We start from the raw sequence: 13,752 nt of genomic DNA on the forward strand, positions 1-13,752 counted from the left end.
TAATTTTTTTCAGAAGGAATATCAGCAACCATTGGGAAAATTAGTGGCCTTTGTAGTAGACAATTCATTTTAATCAAACTAACCCTCTAAACTTTACTCAATTCACTCATCCAATACAGTTTCCCTGTACGGTTATGTTTGAGCCTGGCTTGAGCTGACTCTAGGGCTTATGAGCCATTCAGTCCCAATTGAAATCAGGTGGCTTTATGGTACATTGTAGTTTTGTGCCTTAAAGACCTACATAATTTTAATAATAAAAACTTTTTTAAGAAAAAATTCTTAAGGTAAAAATTGCAATAATAATAAGAAACATAATATAATGATTTTAAAATAATTTATAGTGGTAAATGGAATTTGAGTTTAATAAGAAGTTTTAAAAATGTCTAGTATGAAAATTATTTATTGCACTTGAGGAGAAAAATAAACCCAAGCATTAGTTGTATTGTAAAATTAGAAATATTTTATGTTGTATACTTACAATTTGAATAATTTAATCCTTTAAATTATATTCTTAGTAATACACACATTTTAGCCATTGTAAGGTGGACATATTAGGGATTTTTGATTCAGATAAATGCTATGGTCAGACTGAGGTTAATTTTTAATGCTTTTCTTTGGTGCTCCCTGAAATGGAAGTTCTAAGTTTCTATTTATAATATATGAAAGTTAGAAAAAGCTGCAGGAATAAATTTTATATTTGGTAGTATAAGTTTATTTTCAAATGCCTAAACATATGACACCTAAATGTCATGTAGAATTTATAAATGACTATTATTAAATTGCATTATTAGAACTTTTATGTTAATCAATAGCTACTTTCAAAAATGATTCAGAATTTTTAAAAAGTATCACCAGAACACACTATAGAACTCAAACGGGAACATGACTTTATGTGAATAAATGAATCTCTAAGAAATATGTATATGTATATATATTATATATATTCCATAATTGTACATAAAGCAGCCCAATTTCAAATATATACATACATGTCTTTCCAGACTTATATATTCATTCAGTCACATATATAAGTGTGATATAAAATTGGAAAATTTAATAAATAACATCAATAACTAATCACCATTAAAACAAAATGGTATTAGTATACTAGATGTCTTTCTTTAATTCTCTAGCTTTAAATTAACATATAGCACAATTATATATTTTTACTTATGCATTTTATCTGTTGTTGATATGACATCCTTTAAATCATACATTACTTTTAAAATCATTAATTTTATTATGTACATTTAAAGTGGAATATATTGGAATATCAAAATACATATGAACTTATGATCTTTTCAAGTTAGTTGGGTAAAGCATGCAATTCTATATTTATAATATATCTGTTTATTAGATGGTATACATTATCTGTAAGCTTTTGGATGCATGAATATGTGTATTATAGGTGAATATTTTTATTTACAAAAAGTAAATAAGATGCTTAATACTTTACTTAGAATAGTTATTGGTCATGTTTCACATTCTCCTAACTGTAGATTTGAGAATTGAAATCAATTCCCTAGACCCTAAATAGTCATAAGATCTACCATACTATCACTTGTTATTTCCAGCCTCAAATATATTTCTCCTCTGTGGCAAAAATCATTTAAATTATCTTTTAATCTCATTGTAGGAAATCTTTTATCGTGCTCCAAACTTTTATTAGTATCAGGACAGCAGATTTTTCAGGATTAAACAATTTTTTATCCAGGGCTTAGTGTCAACAAAATATGGCAAATACACATAATATTACCTGCTAATGAATTACTAAGATTTAATAACCACTTAAATTTTCCATGTTACACAAATACCCCATGAATACATACCTAGTAGAAATAAAGGAAACTTTACAATATCATTAGTATATTTTAAAATAAACTCCTTTTAAAGTCCCTTACTCTGTATTAAAAGCAATTATTTTTTCCTGTAAAGGCCACCATCATTAAGAGTATAGTTACAACCCTTTCATGTTATTTATACACATTTATGTACTTGTGCCAGTGTTTTAAAATTGATACACTTGTAATTATTCTCTACATATTTTAAGCATGCTTTTTTTTCTTTATTTTAAAAAATTTTTATTGGCGTATAGCTGCTTTACAATGTTGTGTTAGTTTCTGCTGTACAGCAAAGTGAATCAGTTATACATTTACACATATCCACTCTTTTTTAGGTTCTTTTCCTATATAGGCCATTACAGAGTATTGACTAGAGCTCCCTGTGCTATACAGCAGGTCCTTATTTGCTATCTCTTTTTTTAACTCCTATACGCCAACAAAGAAAAATCAGAAAGAGAAATTAAGGAAACACTCCCATTTACCATTGCAACAAAAAGAATAAAATACCTAGGGATAAAACAGCCTAAGGAGATGAAAGACTTGTACTCAGAAAACTATAGAACACTGATGAAAGAAATCAAAGATGACATAAACAGGTAGAGAAATATACCATGTTCTTGGACTGGAAGAATCAATATTATGCATCATTTTTAACAGTATTTCCACTGTTAGTATTGTAGATACACATCATGATTTTTACCTGATATATAATATATCATAATACCAGTACCTCATACTATAACATGTGAAGAATTTCCCATTTCTTACCATTAGAAATATTATGTAATTAATATATTTTGACAAATTACTTTATTGACTTGCACAGATTAGCACATAGAACAGCAATTATCCACTAACTTGTGCACTAAGTTTATTTAGGAAATTTAAATTTTAGTTGGTAATTCAGGTTTTGTTTTCACATTACAGAATTTCAGGTTACACATGTTTCTTAGATGGTAAAAAGAAATAGTGTTTATAGTTCTATATTAGGCAGAAGGCTTACGAATATTTAATTCAAACTTGAAGCAGTAACAAAAGCTATTTGTGTAAATATTAGACAAAACCAGCATTTGGTTATTCGTCTAACAAATTGTATTTAATATTTTCAAATATCCAGATATTTCAATGATTTTTCTTTCATTTTTTAAAATTGGTATCTGATGATTAAAATATTGTAAGTTAAAAAAAATATTATGGGGGGCTTCCCTGGTGGCGCAGTGGTTGAGAATCCACCTGCCAGTGCAGGGAACACAGGTTCGATCCCTGATCCGGGAAGATCCCACATGCTGCGGAGCAACTAAGCTCGTGCGGCACAACTACTGAGCCTGTGCTCTACAGCCCGTGAACCACAACTACTGAGCCCACATGCTGCAACTACTGAAGCCCACATGCCTAGAGCCCGTGCTATGCAGCAAGAGAAGCCACCGCAATGAGAAGCCCGCGCACTGCAATGAAGAGTAGCTCCCGCTTGCCGCAATTAGAGAAAGCCCGCATGCAGCAACAAAGACTCAATGCAGCCAAAATAAATAAATAAAATAAATTTTAAAAAAATATATATATATTATGGGTAAAAGCAAAATGATATCCAAAGTAGGTATTTTCTTATTATGGAATTATATAACAAATTTCATTTAACCTCTCATTTTAAAGGTAAAATGAAACTACATTTTGTGATTATACAAAGTTACAAACATGATGTACTTTCTATAATACTTTGTTAAATATTAAAGGGAATATTAGTTTTATATGTTCCCAAATTCTAATGACATCAGAGATAAAGTGATGGTGACAGTAATAGCCAATAGTTTATATTGTTATACTATTAAGCTACAAAAGATGAAAATCATGAATACAAGTCTGTCTTATATAAAGTAAAATTATTTTCCAATTATTTACAATATGACAAAATTTATCAGTATCAACATATAAATTTTGCAGTGATAAATATTTTCAAAAATAATCAATGAAAGTTTAAATAAATACATAAACACATACAATACTCTATAAATAAGAATTTTTCCCCAAATCTTCTCTTTAGCTTATATCATCTGACAGTATTTGGCATATATGAATATTGCTTACCATCGTATTTCTACGGACCAGTTAGAAGAACCAGGGAACCATTTTTGGAGACAAGATAGGAAAAAAAAAAACATACAAACAAACAAAACTGTCTGTGTATGAACAATAATACTCTTACTGCCTAATAGGAGATGCAGATCCTGTCTGAAAGCTGTGCTAGTCATTACTTCATGAAGTTGCAAAAGAAGAGCATTGTTTTCTACTCCATTTACAGTCTTCTCTGAATCTAAGATCAGGCTGTTGTGGTTTAATGAGAAAGAATTTGGGGAGATGTCCATAAGCAAACAAATATTATTTGAAAATGTGCACATATGTCATCTGGAAAAGGTCAGGTTACAGCTTGAGAAGGATTCACTTTTAGACTAAGACAAAGAGAAAATCTGCTTTCAGATATATAACCATGAATGAGAGAAAAGTGAAGTTTGCTCTTTATTTTATGGCCAATACCTCTCAGAACAATAAAGATTGCCTAATGAGATTTCTTAACTGTCAATTGCATATTTGCATTACTTTATAATCACCTATTAGAATTTTTAATATTTTGTGGAAATTGTTCTCTAATTACACTAAAATAAGATGAAATATTATCAACTTGACTAGAAAGAAAGTCTACTGTGTCATTTCCACAAGAGATATTGCAAATTCTTTCAAAAAGACTGGTTAAGTATACAGTAAATAATGAGCTTTTATACCAGTTGGATATTGAATTGTTTTGAAGGCATTGAGCTGCTGCATCATCTTCATTTCCACATATTAAAGCTAAGCATATTGCAAGCGATTAATCATGTACTTGTTTATTGTTTTGGATTAAATATATTTTACACAATTTTTTTTAGACTTTAATTTAATTATAAATAATTCCTATGTGAGTCAGTCATTAACTTACCAAGCCTTAGAAAAAGGAAGAGAGAAAGAGAGAAAAGGAATGGTTTCCTGTTAAAAGGAGAACTACACTTTGTATGTCTAGTTATCTTTGATGAAAGAAATGGGATGTTATTGTTAATTTTATCTGAAACTGAGTGGTATTGACAAAGATTACATTTACTCTTTTATGCTTTAGAGAAATACAGAACATCCAAATAGCCTTATTCATATTGATATTTCAAAATAGCATTTTAAGGATGACCATGGTAAAAGACTCTGTAGTTAAATTTTCAAGTTTTGAAACTAATTTATGTGATTAAAATCTGTGTGTTGACACAGGAAAACATATTTTTAAAATCTTTCAAGTAATTGAGAGCTTAATTTAAAGATATTGTATTTCATTGTTTATTTCCAATGAAACTTCAAAAATAAATATTATTCATGAGTTTCTTATCGTTCATTAGTCTGGCTATTTTTAGACAATTTTTTTTTAGTTGTTCTTTTAGATACACTTTCACAAATCTAACTTAATTTTCAAGGTGGAAAAGATAAATGATTTTGGAGCATTCTATTTTTCTAATGTTATTTTATATAAACTGGTTGTGTAAATAGATTATTATGAAATAGCAAAGTCTGTTTATGGCAACTCATTGTAGTAATGCCTTTCTCAAGTAAGTATTCTTAATAGGAATGATAATTAAATCTTCAAATTTTAGCAAATTAGTAACTTACAAAATAGAGTAGTTTGTTTTTGGCATAAGTGTTTTAATAATTGCGAATTATGAAGACAATTCACAATAGCAAATGGTACTTCTGTTTGCAATGGAAACTTCACTATTTTTTTTTTTAATTTTTATTTATTTATTTATTTATTTATGACTGTGTTGGGTCTTCCTTGCCGCGTGCAGGATTTCTCCAGTTGCAGCGAGCGGGGACTACTCTTCATTGTGGTGTGCGAGCTTCTCATTGTGGTGGCTTCTCTTGCTGCGGAGTGCAGGCTCTAGGCACACGGGCTTCAGTAGCTGTGGCACGAGGGCTCAGTAGTTGTGGCTTGCAGGCTCTAGAACGCAGCCTCAATAGTTGTGGCACACGGGCTTAGTTGTTCCGCAGCATGTGGGATCTTCCCGGACCAGGGCTCGAACGCATGGCTCCTGCACTGGCAGGTGGATTCTTTCCCTGGTGACACTGCATCACCAGGGAAATCCCTATTTTTTAATTTAATATTAGTTTATTGGGTTGATATGAAATATTTATTCAATACCTGGTACTATTTTTTTGTGTAAACTGCACTTCATTTTCACTGCTGGAGTTCTTACTGTTCAAAGATTTTTGAAGATGTTGCACTGTTTGCCCTATTTGGTCATAACTCTGCTTTTTCCAGATTTAATGGGATTTATTGTTTTCTGTTAGTAGTGACATTTCATTGGTTTGGTTGCTCTAGAGCCATTACTGTAAAACCATTGTCTCAGGGGGTCAGGGATAGGTAAGGGAGGGATTTACTCATGTCTTGTCCACTAGAGAAACTAAAGGGGAGGATAGGTGGAGAAGCCAATCCTATTTCATGGTTTTGCTAAAACATAACAGTACTGTAGGACTTTCTTGACTCCCTAATGTTTATTGTTCTAATAGACATGATTCATTAATCTCTTTGAATTGTGGTGCTTCATTCAATGAGGTATCATTTCCCAAATTATCCCCTTTTTGTCACTGTATTCATTAAATATTCTACTCCTGAAGTGTCAAAATAAAGAAACTTTAGATATTTCTATCTATTGTTTACATTCATATCAGTCCAAAGTCAGTAATTTTCCATTTTGAATCTCTAAAATTTCTGAAATCTAAATTATAATGAGAAAAGTACAATATTACCTTGCATTTTCAGCTTAGTTTTAATATTATCTATGGGGTTTAGAACTTTGAAATGCCACAATATGTTAATATTATGCTTTCTCTCAATTATTTTGCAAATATATTTGATTGATATAAGTGCCATAGATTACTCTGTTAATAAAGTTTAACTATTGTACATAGGAATTGTAATTGCCAGCAGATATTTTTAATGATCTCAATTAATTAATTTGGGTGTCAATATTGAATAAATTAATTCCCATATTGACATTTTATTTTTATTACTGCTCTAAGATTCTATGTGTTTTATACTGCAGTAGACTTAAGTAAATTAAACCAGATGTGTGAGCAAGACAATGATGGAGGAAAAAGAAGGAAAAAGAAATTGGAAAGAATAAGAGATAAACTGACAGCCTTCTAAAAGTTCCATTTTCCTTTATTCTGGACTTATGCATAGTTTATTAAACTCCAGTGAAGATTAAACATGTATTGAGCACTGAAACTGAAGTGTTACTTTTAGTGGAAACAATAGAGACTTCAATTATATAGTACTTTCATATATATCTTTGACATCTTGTCTGAAATTGCTTCAAAAAATAAAAATAACGAATCACAGATAATAATTATCAGATGACTCAGTTAAATGTGATGATAAATTCTAGCTTTGACAGAGCAATTAAAGTTTCTATTTTATAGATTAAAAAAGAATTCCTTTTCATTTTGTAAATTAGCACAAAATGCTCCAAATTCATGTTATCAGACACCACTTAATTCAGCATACTAAAGAAAAAAAGGTGTTATAAAGGATAGCAGTAGTAAAATAGCCACTTAAAACTCTAGAATTCATAAAAATGCCTTGTTGGCCATATATTCTTTGAGAATAAATGCTGCAATAATTCAAACTACAACAATTAATATTTAATTGATTCAGAATCATATTGATTGATTTTAATATGGGTTTTGAAATGAAATAACACATAAATGAATGTGTATGGGTGTGTGTACACCCATAACGTGATCATTTTTATCATTAAAAGATAAAATGTAACATTATAGAATGATATATTTTTTAGGAAAGTATATCAAAGGAAATGTTAAATTTCAATTAGGCACATAATGGGATTCAAACATTTTATTCTCTCTTTTCAATATTCTTCTAAAGATGTACACATTTGTGTGTTTTTTAAACTCCATTTTGAAAAATTTGATCGCTGTGTTCAGAGTGAAAAATATAGCTTTGAATTTCCCTGAAGACATTTCAATATCTTCTGAATTGTTTTAATTTCATAAGTTTCAAAGATAAATTATCATCTTTGAAAATCAGCAGTGTTTTAGAAGTATCTCAATTTTCCAAATGACTTTCTCTAGCAATCTCACTTCAATTTCTCTCTCTCTCTCTCTCTTTTTTTTTCCCCCCCAAATTCTCTTTCTTCTTAGATCTTCATTTTGGAAGATTATGTGAGAGGAGGTATGGGTTATAAAATCATTTCAACCTCTTATTTCTGCAACTATCAAAACAGAAGCATACATTTATCAGTCTTTTTATTTTCTTGGGCAATTTTCTCTACAAATGTACAAGATGGGTTCAAAAACTTTATCGAATTTGCATTGATTGAAAGGGTGGGAATTGTTGATAAAGATTCTGATTAAGATAAGACTGAGAAAAGCCTTGGGGTTGGTGGGAAACTGGACTGTACTGCCCACAGTACTATCAATAACAGGCACTGCTTACATTTTAAGATGGAAAGTTTTAATAAATATAGATACATAATGTTAAACATTTATATACAAGGAATGAGATTTTAAGCAAAATTAAGACAAGACACCAATTGATGAAGCTATTTACAACATACATAACAGAAAAAGCATTAGTAGTCAGAATGTATGGGATATTCTCCATGTCAATAAGAACATTTAAAAAAAAAATCCAACTACAAGGGGAAAGGTGGGGGGGAGGGATAAATCAGGAGTTTGGTATTAACATATACACACTACTATATATAAAATATTTAGATAATCAACAGGAACCTACTGTATAGCACAGGGAACTCTACTTAATATTCTATAATAACCTATATGAGAAAAGAATCTGAAAAAAAATGGATATATACATATATGTATAATTGAACCACTTTGCTGTACACCTGAAACTGACACAACATTGTAAATCAACTATACCCCAATATAAAATAAAAATTAAATTAAAAAAATCCAATGACAAAAATTTAAAAAGATATGAATAGGCAATTTATAGAGAGGGAACAAGGATTCGTTGCACATATATGCCTATTTTGACTTGCAAAAGTTTAAATGTTAACTGGGTTGGCGAGACTGGAAGTCATTAGCAACTTATATGTCTCTGGTAGAAATTTAAACTGATAAAAACATTTTTAAGGAATAATTAGGTGATATCTATTAAAGGTTAAAACATATATTCCAAAAGACAGTGGACACAGCTAATAACTGACTATGGAAAGACTTTTAGTGCTTGTTCTTATCCTATTTTTCCATGTTTCCCAACACATGGTGGATTATATTTCCTACTCTCCTTGAATTTAGGTTGGGCCACATGACATTTTCCGGCCAATAGGTTGTGAGTAGGAATGTCATTTGCTTTTTCAGTCCAAAGCATTTAATTGCTCGTATGCAGATCCAGTTTTGTCTTCCCTGACCCTGTGGATAAAAGTTGCATATTCCAGCCCTAATATTCAGCTATGGAGATATCTTGAATCACTAGTGACCACGTTGTTTCAAATGCATTGTGAATTTTCTGAAACTATACTGGGCTTAGCATAAATATGTATTGTTTTAAATCAGTGATATTTGCGGTTTGTTATCATAGCACAGCATGAACATTCCTGACTAATACTACTTCTTAAAACTGTCGTACATATGTCAAAGCAAAACACACACTGTAACAACCTCTATAATTTCAACTAAGTAAACATCTAAATCACTTAATGGAAAACTATGCAGCAAATAAACGAACAACCTATTTTCCACATATAAAACCATTAATTTATTGAATAATGTGGACTCACAGGCATACAAACTAGAAAAATTTTTTTTTTCTCTTCACAGACTTTGCACATGTTCCCCTGAGCATTCAGAATCCCCTATACCTAATGACAATATGAGCGGATCTCATGCCTTGTCAGTTATTCTCAAGTAAAAGGATGGTTTCTGTTTAAAATTCTAGTCCAAACTAATGAATACTTAAAAAAATATATACAATTCAAAGCTCATGCCCTGCTCCCAGCTTAGGCCTTACCAGTGAATTGAGGACTAATATTTCTTAGTTTCTGTTCCCTCGGGAACATTCCACATAGTTCTTTGCCAATGAACACTGGGAAATAGCCTGCATAGGAATGGCCTCAGTGCTGTTATTTACCTGCTAAATATTGGCAGCGCTAGTTCCATTCTGATTGGCCATTGCATTGTCAATATTTGTTAAATATTTAAAAAATTTACCCCATCAGTGTCCCCTTTAAGAAGTGCAAGCCCAGGTGCCTTTTCTGCAAATTGCCTTTAAGAAAAATCAATTAACATTGCCACACCCAATGTTGGATATACAGCTTGGCTACCTATAGCGTTACGTACTCTTTGCTTGCTTTTTCAGGCTGCTCCAACCACACACCAAATTTTAGGTGTCTCAGGTTTGGACATAGGGGCATCTAGGTTGACACAGGTAGCTTTCACTGAGCAGGAAGCTAGTCTACTGCAATTATGTTTAAATATCAAATACTTTAAAATCTATATACCTGTGCAGAAAGAGTATTTCATATTTGACTCTAAAAAATTAGTATATAGAAAGATGTAATCTTGCAGGAAAACATTCTTAATATTCATCACTATTCCACACTACTCCAGACTCATGAAATACTTAGAAAAGAATATTCTTCTGTCACCTTTACCTGCAACTCTTTCTGTTCTCCTTTAAACAACCAGTTTCTCCAAATCTTTTTGGAAGTTTCACTCTTCTGCATCAATGTACTGTTTTTATGTCATTAAAGTTTCACAGCATTGAACATCTGTTCTGTGTTGTTAACTAATGCTAAATTTAATCATCTCTAGCATTCATTTTGTAAACTACCCCTGATTAGTTTACCATGTTCTTTCCATTATCTATCTACTATCTATGTATCTATCTATCTATCTATGTATCTATCTATCTATCTCTCATCTACCTACCTACCTACTTACCTATCTTTATTTTTATATTGTTTTCCTGAAAGACAATGAAAATATTTTGGAGGCAAGATGTGTGTGTCCATCTTCATGTGAAGAATACCAAATGTTTATTCTTATAAAAATTTATAAAATAAAGTTATAATAAAATTGAGAGACAGAGAGTAAGAGAGACAGAAAGAATACACATTAATAACAATGAGTGCTAGGTACATAGCTACATTAAATAAATATTTGCTGAATTAAAAATTTAAAAAAAATTTGTGAACATACTTGAAAACTTAGATGACAAATGGTATATAATTCCCAGAAAAATACTACTTATCAAAATTCTCTTAAATAGACTATGGAAAACCAATTAGTTCTAAGAACAGGAAAGACATTAAATCATATTTTAAAAAATTTCCCTTAGAAGCTATTAAGTAAAAACATGTAAGTTTTTCAAACCTCAATTTGCAAATAATTCCTAGTTCCTACAAACTGTTTCAGAAAATGAAAAAAGAGTAAAACCTATTTAACTCAGTTCATAAGGCTACTAAAATCTTATGAGTAAAACTGCATAGGATATCATTAAAAAGAGATATAAACCAATTTCCCTTGACAATGTAGAAATAAAATTTCTGAGATAATTGTTAAAAAAATAAATTCACTCACGTGTTAAAATGTTTAAACCATAATAATCAAGAAGAACTCATACCAAGTAAGCAAAGATATCTCATTTTTGAAAACTCTCTTAATTTATTTACTTACATTAACCTATTTAAGGAGAAGAAACACGATTATTTCAATAGATGTAAACCAAAAAAATGAAATTCAAAATCGGTACATGGTAATATAACTTTAAAAATTAATAAAGGATGAGAAATTCCTTAATCTTTAGCAAACAACATAACTAATTTTCTCTCTACCTTACCATTTCCTAATCATCACATATGTTTAGGACAAATTGTAGAATTTATATTTATTCTGTCTCAATAATCTATCTATTCTAGGACATAACGATATGTAGATATTTGATATATGGGGGTGGGTAGAGAAATAGATCCTTTTCTTATAACTTACAATAAAATAAATTGCTAATGAATGAGAAACCAATAGTGAAATTGGAAGTTGAAAAATAATTTGAAGTTACATAGTATTTTTTAGTAAAATAAAAAACTCAGAACTCAGAAAACAAAATAGCAATAGTACTGCATTAAATTATTAAACATACAAATGGCAGAGAAACATAAATTATATTCAAAGAAAAGATACAAAGTGGATGGAGATATTTTCAGCATTATCAATAAGGCAATAAAATTCAGAATATATATAAAGAAATTTCTATAAACTAGAAAAAATAAGAAGTGAACAATAATCAAAGGTAATGCATATGAAATTCAGGCAATGTGATAGGAAAACAAAAATTTGTATATAATTGCTAGTGACATATTCATTAATGCAATTTCTTGGTAAAAATAATTGGCATTTTTCAAAAAAATTTTTGGTGTATAACACACACTTAGCAATTTCTATAGAGAGATGCATGAGAATCAGGGTCAAGTATTCACTGAACGTCAAATACTGAATAAGTACATGGTCTCCAGAGTGAGACTGTCTGTATTTGGATCTTGAGACCATTAGTTATTAGTTCTCTGATCTTCAGGAAGTTTTTTAAACCTTCTGTTCCTAAATTTTCAAATGTCCTCATCTATAAACATATTATATCTCTGTGGATACATAAATATGCATGCATGCATGCACACACATATGTGTATATGTATGCTTGAATAGATGTATGGGTGTGTGTGTATGTATGAAAATTATAGGAATATGCCCTGGTTACGTGACTAATACATAAAGGTAGTTGGTATTGGAGAAGTGGGTGATAAGTGGGATCTTAGAAGCAAAACAGAAGCAGTTTGAGATATCAACTTTATTTGTTACTTTAGGTAAAATATATAAAGCAAGTATAAATATACACAATAATATTGTGGAATGTAAAGAAAGGCATGCCCATTACATTTTTTTTTTATAGTTTATGTACACTTTTGTCAATCAAAAAAATACTTAAATACAGAAAAAGGAAAGAAAAATGGGAGGTGTGGAAATGAAGATAATATACACAGTGGGTTTGAGTAGCATAGATCTGCTTTACTAAAGATGGGAGAATGTCTGAATGCCAAGGGAAAGAATTCACTGGAAAAAGCAGCTGATGATGTAGCAGTAAGAGGATATGATTTCCAGGAATAAGCTCTTGAGTAGAGTCTGTTTGTGATTGAACACCTAGACAGAAGTGTTGGCTTTTGAATGCTGCATAACTCAACAGACATAACGGATACGACCTTAGACACTGAAGCTAGAGGATTAAGGTGCATTTTTGCTTAACTAGCTTTGAAGGGAAAGGCATCTCTCTTGAATCATCTTTCCTTCAACAAAGTATAGGTGTTCTTTGTTTTTTTACTTATTCTTGGCATAATTGTTAAATTGATAGTAGCATCTCTGTGTATGTGTACGTATGTAAAAAGGCATATTCATTCTAACCACGAAGGAATCAAAATTATGCCTTTAATTACTTTATCATGTCCTAGGAGAATTTATCCAAAGGGCAACTTTGTGACTATGTGCAATTTAGAGTCCCTATATGAGACTTATTTGCTAACCTATATTAAAAATAGCCTCGTATCTGTGGTAGAAAACTATTCTGTCCTTTGTAATAAAGCTCAATTATTTGATCTATTTTACATTTAGTGTATTGATTTGCTGATCTGATATTAAAGGTTCAATGAATTAAATTTCACTGACTTATTTTTCTTATTCTCTTTGGTTCAGTTCGTTATCTAGTCACCAACATCTTGAAATGTTTTGTGCATAAATTCCATCCTAATGTGTTAGTTTATATTTTAAAAGCCATAAGTCCAAAATATTAAGAAAAATAAGCACACTGGTT

Source organism: Eschrichtius robustus, chromosome 6, assembly GCF_028021215.1.
Source record: "Eschrichtius robustus isolate mEscRob2 chromosome 6, mEscRob2.pri, whole genome shotgun sequence".
In the NCBI taxonomy this organism is placed as follows: domain Eukaryota; kingdom Metazoa; phylum Chordata; class Mammalia; order Artiodactyla; family Eschrichtiidae; genus Eschrichtius; species Eschrichtius robustus.